The sequence below is a fragment of the Cherax quadricarinatus genome, chromosome 78, assembly GCF_038502225.1.
Source record: "Cherax quadricarinatus isolate ZL_2023a chromosome 78, ASM3850222v1, whole genome shotgun sequence".
Lineage (NCBI taxonomy): Eukaryota > Metazoa > Arthropoda > Malacostraca > Decapoda > Parastacidae > Cherax > Cherax quadricarinatus.
In genome coordinates, this window is record NC_091369.1 from 14,797,881 (window position 1) to 14,807,175 (window position 9,295).

Consider the following 9,295-nt stretch of genomic DNA (forward strand, 5'->3'; position numbering starts at 1 on the left):
CGGAATTGGAGCCGTTTTTCCTTCTTCACCTCGAACCTGATTACCTTCAAGTGATCTTGACTGATGGTACACAGGTGACATGCAGCATTAATGACTTAATTAACCATAAACTATGTATATATGATTCTTACGGGTTTACCGCAGGTGCAAGGAGGCTAAGACACAGGTACCTATTTACTACTAGGTAACAAGTGCAGCAGGTGCAAGGGGACGAACAACCAGGTGCCTATTTACTACTAGCTAACAAGGGCATCGGAGGTAAGGAAACTTGCACCCAGGTACCTATTTACTACTAGGTAACAAGGGCAGGAGGGGCAAGGAGACTAGCACCCAGGTACTTATTTACTAGTATGTAACAAGTGTAGCAGGTGCAGGGTGACTAACACTCAGGTATCTATTTACTACCAGGTAACATGGGCACCAGGTGCACAGAGGACAACACCCAAGTAGGTACCTATTTACTATCGTAACAAGCGTAGCAAGTGCACGGAGAACACACAGGTACCTATTTACTACTAGGTAACAAGTGCAGTAGGTGCAAGGGGACTAACAACCAGGTACCTATTTACCACTAGCTAACAAGGGCAGCGTTTGTAAGGAGACTAGCACCCAGGTACCTATTTACTACTAGGTAACAAGGACAGTAGGTGCACGGAGGCTAACACCCAGGCACCTATTTACTACTAGGTAACAAGTGTAGCAGGTGCACGGAGGGTAACACCCAGGTACCTATTTAATACCAGGTAACAAGGACGGCAGGTGCATGGAGGGTAACACATAAGTACCTGTTTATTAACAAGTGTAGCAGGTGCACGGAGACGAACACCCAGGTACCTATTTACCACTAGGTGACAAGAGCAGCAGGCGCAAAGAGGCGTAACACACGGGTATTTATTAACGGACGGAGTATCGAGCCTTCACCAACTATCCTTGCACCTCTACTAAACCATACGGGTTTAGCGCTTCATATTAAAAATGCAACGCGTGTCCCTGATAATACAACACTAATATATTTTGCAAAATTCTGATTTTTTTTTTTAGATCTAGGAGTCAGATCCCCCCCCCCTCCCTCCTTCCCTAGTATATTAGTTATAACTAAGCGCTAAACCCATAAGGGTCCTTCAGCGCTGCCTTGATGCACTAATTATTTTGGTAAATGTTAAGCATATTACAAAATCTTTATATATATACATTATATATATATATACATTATATATATATATATACATATATATATATATATATATATATATATATATATATATATATATATATATATATATACACACACACACACACGAGTACTTCCATAGGCCAGTAGTCCTATGGAAGTGCTCATATTTTATGTTCTCATATTAATATATTAATATGCCGCATATATTAGAGGAATTTTATGTAATTAATTTTGGGTTATAATTCCAACACAATTCGTTTCTGAAGCCTAGTAAAATAATATTGTAATCATGGGGAGCGCTAAACCCGTAGGATTATACAGCGCCTGTTGTAGACAGCCTGTACTGTCTGCATAGACATCCTATGTTGTCTGCCCCCTCTAGGCCTGCCCAGGGCAGTGATGCGATGCCCACTCCATCACTTTTTTACACAGGGTTTGACAAGTAGGTTAAGGATTCCTAGCGTTAATGACGAGCTATTTACAGGTTAAGGATTCCTAACTTTATTGACAAGCTAAGAGCTGTTACCTACATCAGCTCATTTGAAAGCATTTTTATTGTTATGAGACATACAAGTAGGGAATAGGATGAAGCTGGAGCCATCTGTGGGCCAGCATTTTCATTTGATCAACTGTCTTTTTCTCGTTAACATCATAATGTTGTATGACTGTGTTCCATACTCGAGTCATCCTGGAGATAAATGATCTCAGATGAAGTGATGTTCAGGAGAAGGGTACAGTCAGAGTGAAGTTGCTGCTGTCTGCCCGTCTTGTGGTATAGAAGCTTGCTTCACGCTGTCCTTGAAGTGGATCCAAGTGTGGTACTTTGACAATATTGGCATTATACATAACAGTAAGGCCACCCACATCCTTCCTGTGTTGAAGGCTCTGCTGAAATGACAAATCTATCCAGGATGGGTCCAGGCGAGAGAAGAGACGTCTTGCTCTGTTCTCTACTCTGTCAAGCAGTCACAGAAGAGAGAGGGGGGAGGGCAAGCAAACCAAGAAAGTGGAGCATACTCAAGGTATGAGCTTACTTGTGCCTCATACAGAATCTTGCAACCCCTACTGTCAAGCAGATGCGAGATACGGCGAAGTTCCGTAAGGTTCCTGGCTGTCTTGTTTGAAAGATTTCCAACGTGATTCTTCATGGTCAGTTTGTAGTCAAATTTCACCCCAAGGATTTCAACTTCCCCAGGTACCAACGCCCTCCCATTCATACTTGCTACTGCACCGGCATTACCCTTATGGTGCCTAGAGACCAGCATCAGTTGTGTTTTCTCAGGTGCAAATGTTACTTGCCATCTGTTTCTCCAAGCTGATATAGCTCTTAGCTGGTGATTTATGCAGCTTAGAGTACAGTCGTCTGCATATGGATGGGATTCTGGGACGAGATAAAGGTCATTGAAGTAGACATTCCATAACAATGGTCCCAGTACACTTCCTTGTGGAACACTTGCCCCAATAGGATGTCTTGCTGATTCCGTTCCATTGAGAACAACCCTTAGATATCTATCATGAAGGTAATCACTGAGGAGACATAGCATAGAACCTGCAATTCCCAGAGCTTGCAGTTTTGCTAAGATACCCTGGTGCCACACCCGGTCAAAAGCACCAGCAATGTCCAGTGCTACCACACAGCTGACTTTGGATTCATCCAGTGACTGCTGCCACTTAGTGGAGAGGTTTAACAACAAATCATCAGCAGAGTAACCTTTCCTGAAGCCATATTGACGATCACAAAGTAGTGAGTGATAATCAAAAAACTCTGTCATTTGTCTTGAGATTATTGTCTCAAGGATCTTGCCAGTGATTGACCGGAGTGACACTGGTCTGTATTTGCTGATTTCTGCTCTGCTCTTCTTTTTGTGAACAGGGACTACATTTGCCTCTATACACAGAAAAGACTATTTACACTGCACTAAGCAGTGCTGAATGATGCGAGTTTAAGGTGCTGCTAGCTGGTCTGCACATCTTGTCATCAATCTTGGGCTCAACTTGTCTGAGCCCACAGCCTTTTCTTGGTCAAGTGATTTAAGAAGGAAATGCACCTCTTCCTGCCTTATTGTCACCACTGACAGTTTTGATACAGTTCTTCCAGCTAGCCAGGAACCTGCATTTTGGTAGCAAAGTGTTCGGCAAAGAGGTCCGTTTTCTCTCGACTACTAGTATAGGTGGTCCCGTCCTGTCGATTTAGAGGTGGAATGAGTTCATCAGGCAGATAACCTTGTCTCTCCTTGACCAGGGACCACCAGGTTTTGGAGCCTACCCTACCTGATGCTAGCTTTCTTTTTGTGTCCACCTCCCATTTAGCGATGGCCTACTTTTGAACTTCACCCATAGGCCTACAGGCTTGCCTGTGCAAGTTCCTGTTATAGGTTTTAGGATGTCTCTTATACCTTCGTCATGCCTTGTACTTAGCAGTAGCAGCCTCTCTACAACGAAAGCCAAACCATATTGCAGGTGAGGAATGTGTTCTTGTAGATTAAGAATGTGTCCAGTGAAGGCTTTCACTTGATTGTCAGCATCCCCTTGAAGAGGAGCTTTCCAATCGGTGGTGGCGAGCTCAGAGCAAAGGGCTGCCCAATTACCTCTTTCCTATAGCCATGTTGTGCGTGTGGACTCCTCAACTCGTTCTGTTGGGATCCTAAGTGTCGTAAAAACAGCCTTGTGGTCAGATGATCCAGCGTAGCCGAGGGGTTGACAATTGACCATACGTTCTGCCAGATCACTCACTACTGGGTCAAGGGAGGAGCCAGGGATGTGAGTAGGGAAATCAAAGTTTCTCATATCAAATACCGCAAGAAGGTCATCAAAGTCCCTCTGAATAAGGTGTTGATTGAGGTCACCAACAATTATGATATGTTGTGTTGGAGCAGAAGGGAGTCCACATTTTCCATTAGGAAGTTCATGGGGTTTGCATGTTGCCACTGAGGTGTGTACATTGCACTTGACGGCCTCCCTTCCTAGGATCAGCATCCACCCCCTCCGCGGCCTTGCTTTCGCCCCTTCTCCGTTCACTCTGCCCGCTGTGAACCTCCGTTCCTTTTAAATAAACCCCGAGTTAATCCACGGTTGTTTTCCTTCAACCTTCCACGCTACCCCTGCAAGTAACCTACAAGTAGGACTCGGCGCTGCCACCGTAGAAACAGTGACAATAACAGTAGGACATATCATCGTTGGCAGGATTCCATCCGAATTCCCTGCAACGCTAGTGAGGGGGCGAAGCTGACACCATTATAGCTGGGGGAGTAGTAATAATGAGTATTAGTATACCCGATGAACCACCAGGTAAGCCAAACCAAGTAGGGAGTGACGAACGCTTAGCCACCGTGGGGAGACGATTTTATGGGATACCTGAAAAGGGAGAACCTTGTATCAGTGGGGAGAAAGGCTACCAAGGCATGTGGGCCACTGGATGGGAAAGTACGAAGAGCCACTCAGACAAGGCTAGACATTCGGAAAACATTGAAGTTAAAGGGTAGGGTGTTAAGATCACCAGAACTTACAAGTTTCCACCCCCAGAGGTCCAGGCAGCGGAAACTGGACAGTTGAAGTTAGACCAGAGTCTGGTGGCCGGACGGCACTCTTGTCCAGGGCCCACTGTAGGGGCTTGCGGGAGGCAGACTTGATTTAGACTTAGCATCTACCTTCGCCGGCGAGAGGATTTGTCAACTTATTGGGAGACCATATAACTTCCACAGGGTAAACAATAAATAAGCAGTACAAGTCCTTAACACACACACACACACACACACACACACACACACACACACACACACACACACACACACACACACACACACACACACACACACACCTACCTAGTTGGCGGAGGTAGCGACTGTACATATTAATTCATATATTTACCCTTCAAGGAAGGTTTAGGTAAGTTTATACAGTTAGTAACTAATATTAGAAATAGAGAAGTAACCTTAGATGTTAATATTGTAGCCTTAGGACGTTAACGTAGGTAGGCTTAGGCTTTTAATATAGGCGAATATTAGGTTATATTATCTAAATAGAACTGGTAACCCCGTGCTCAAACGAAGGCGGGAGTGAGAGAGACTCCAACTCTCGTCTTTAAGACCAGACACTATCGAGACAGCAGATGAAGCAGGTCGGAGAACCCGCGAGTCTTCATACATTTGCCTGTGGAATACAAAATCATAGAGGCTTCCCTAAGTACTGTGGAAATTCGTCTCTTCATAGGCCAGCCACAGCAAGACAATACCTTCCATTTCTCTCAGCATTAGTTGGCCAATGATATTCTGGGAAAACGTGGGTTTTAGTCAGTCTGTGGGGTCTTGAGCAGACGGACACCCTAAGACCAAATAAGTCCTTCACTGCACATGGTTTCCTGAGGGTGAGGGACCAGAGGACTCTACACTACCAAGTGAGTTAGTCCATCATTCGTGCATGTAGTTAGGAATTTCTTGCAAGATCAGTTGCATATGGAAATTGCCATAAAAGCCACTTGTGAGCCTGGGATAACTAATCTCAGAGTGTCTGTATCAACAGTACTTTCCAGGGTGAGCAGCTCACAAGGAGGCAGTCCAGACAAATTTCCACGACCTGCTACCATCACGGCATCACCAATCATCATTGATAAACTACGCAAATTAAAACGCCACTGCGCATCAACTCGGCCTGCTACACCCATAACCAAAATGAATAATCAAGACCACCATCCCGCCACACTATCACCACACCAACTCAACATCGCCAATACTTACCACCAAAAGAGAAGAGGAGGGGAGAAGACCGGACAAAAAAAAAATGAAAGAAAAGAGAGACGCTGCAAGCAACGTGCAAGGAGAATGACCAGAGACTTAAGCTTGCATCCTCCGTATTTCCTTGATAATGCTCTTGGATTTCCATATACCTGTTATCCATTAATCTAACTACACTCTGCAGAGCGAAATGATCTGGAGTTTCAGTATGTGGGCTTGTTGACTCAGCAGTGTTATATTTCACATGGTTCATCCTATTTGCAAAGAAGCACTCATACAATCATTACGATATCTTGAAACGAAACTTGAAGACACGATTCCACATCTGCGTGTTTAGAATCATTTGTATTATTATTATAATCAAGTGGGAAGCGCTAAAACCGGAGGATTATACAGCGCCTGGGGGGGGGATGTGGAAGGCATTCAGGCTTAATTCGGGGAACTGGAGCACAGATACAATTCCCTAAATCAAGAGCCCCTCACCAACATCAAGGAACCTTCCCTGAGGGGAGAATCATTTGTAAGGCTGGGCAAATTACCACTGTGAACAAACACAGTTAAGAAAACCAATGACAGGAGAGAATGCCTCAGTAACTTTGTCTCAGGTTAGTCTTGTTCACATAATTTGTTGCCAGAATTCTAGCAAACTTTGAACAAAAAATTATATCCATTTACATTTTAAAGCGGCAGTATTGGTTGCCATACTGAATATCTGGAATTGTGCCAGAGTGAGAACTCCACACCCACCTGGTTGTGGGTTCTATTTAACAATTATCAGCATAGAAAAACGCAGTGTCAGGGAATTTGAGTTTTGGGTAAAAAATCAACTTTTACTGCTGGGTAAATTGCCATAGCCTTCTCAATCTAGTTAGGCAGACTTCAATTTCACCAGCTACACTTTTTGTATCAAATTTCGATACAGGAATATACTGCTAACCTATTCCATATGATAGTTAAATACCATACAGCAATGGGGAGCGTAAACTATGTTTTTTAATTATATTCCGTCACAGAAGATGAGTTCCATACATCAAATGTGAAGATTTGTTAGCCGAAGGCGAAAGACTTCAGTAGAACGATAAGGACAAATCGTCAACTACATACAACACCAGTGGGATGTTCAAGAGCTTAGTTGAGATGATCTACAATAAAGACACACTTGATTAACAGTAGTGTGTATTTATTGATGCAGTATCTAACACATGCCTATACATTCTCTAATCTAGTTAATTATAAATTTAAATGGATGTGGTTGCTGTATAATCCGAGAGAAGTATCTCCGGTATACTATGAACCCAGCCGTTTGTATGGTATACTATGAACCCAGCCGCTTGTACGGTATACTATGAACCCAGCCGCTTGTACGGTATACTATGAACCCATCCGCTTGTACGGTATACTATGAACCCATCCGCTTGTACGGTATACTATGAACCCAGCCGCTTGTACGGTATACTATGAACCCAGCCGCTTGTACGGTATACTATGAACCTAGCCCCATGAGCGGTATTCTATGACAGCAGCCCCTTTTACGATATACTATGACTGCAGACTCTTGTACGGTATACTATGACCCCAACCCCTTGTATGGTATACTATGACCCCAGCCCCCTGTAACTCAATGCAATAAACAGGCCTATAGCAGTCTTTCCCCTCCCCAGGTGATCTAGGAACTTTAAGTCAATCCTTCCCGCAAGAGGCTTAAGTCCTTAGTTCAGGATTTTCAAGAAACCTCTTGACTGTAATTTAAAATACTCAAAATGCTCAGTAGATCAAAATCCTTATTATTATAATTATTATTATGGAGAACGCTAAACCCGTAAGGATTATAGAGCGCCATCAAAGTCCTCAAGGGACTCAAGAGCCGTAGCTCCCTTTTAAAGTCTTTGAAGCTGAAAATTAACATACCCAAGAGGCCCTGGAGCTATACATCAACACACTCAAGAAGCCCAGGAGCTTAAACTCAACTAGTCAAACTGTCGATATAGATGACCCGAAGAGTTTTGCTCTTATTTTGACCTCAACTATCAGTGTACTTGCCTTTTTTTCGATAAGTGTTTCAGAAAAGGGACACTTTGATAAATGAGATACTTATGTAACATTTTTGTATCTTTATTCTGGAAAAGTTTCTCCAGCCAGTGGCTTTTTGAGTCCAGCGTTGAGAACTATAGAAGATGAGGAATTCTTCCCACCAGCAGTTTACCGTTCTTCCAGATATATAATTGATCCCATGTGGAAGTGGAGGACATGTGTGAGATGGAAGGTATAAGAGATCACTGTGTTCATTGTCTTTGAAGTTCATTGTGTTTACTATATCTAATATACCATCATTTTGGAATTCGAACCGTTCTGATTAAGGATGCCATATTGATCAGCTAGGACATTGCTGAAAATATACCTGTACTCAGTGTGAATAAGGAGAGAAAGGAGGAGAGCCACAACAATGCAAAGGTTCTGGGGGTCACCTGATTCTTTGCGAACTTTTTCACTGGCACATCATGGACTCTGCCTTGCTGGTCATATTCACGCCGAGTTCAGGATAACTCATAACTTATAACTCTTTTTCCAGTATGTAACAAACACCCAGGTACTTACTAACTGCTCTGTGAGCATGGGCTGCAGGATGCAACCTACACCAGTCAGCTAAAACACAGGTACCTACTTTCTGCTTGGTGAGCAGGAGCTACAGATGTTAGAAAACATGACGAGCATTTCCTGTCGTTCAGGGATCTATCACCAGTCGCCACCCTTCTGTTTACATCATTAACAGAACTGAGGCTTGGCCAGGACTCGATCCTGCTTTCCCATGCCCACACCTGTGTGAACTGAACAAAGTACACATCACTATCCACTAGACCGCCATCCATATTATATATATATATATATATATATATATATATATATATATATATATATATATATATATATATATATATATATATATATATATAAATATATATATATATATATATATATATATATATATATATATATATATATATATATATATATATATATATATATATATATATATATATATATATATATATATATATATATATATATATATATATATATATATAAATGTCGTGCCGAATATGTAAAACTGGTCAATTAGCGAAAGCTCATTTAAAATTAAGTCCTTTCTAAAATTTTCTCTTATACGTTTAAAGATTTATTTTCATTAATGTTGATGTAAAAATTTATAATTTTGCACCAAAAGGAACTCAGAAAATTTACCTAACCTTATTATAACAAGAACAATTTATTTTAACCTAACCCAACTAAATATATTTTAGATTTGTTTACAGTAATTTAATATTAAACAAACACAGTGAAATATATTTTTTTCGTTAGGTTCAGAATGATTTTGGCGAAATTATTGCATACA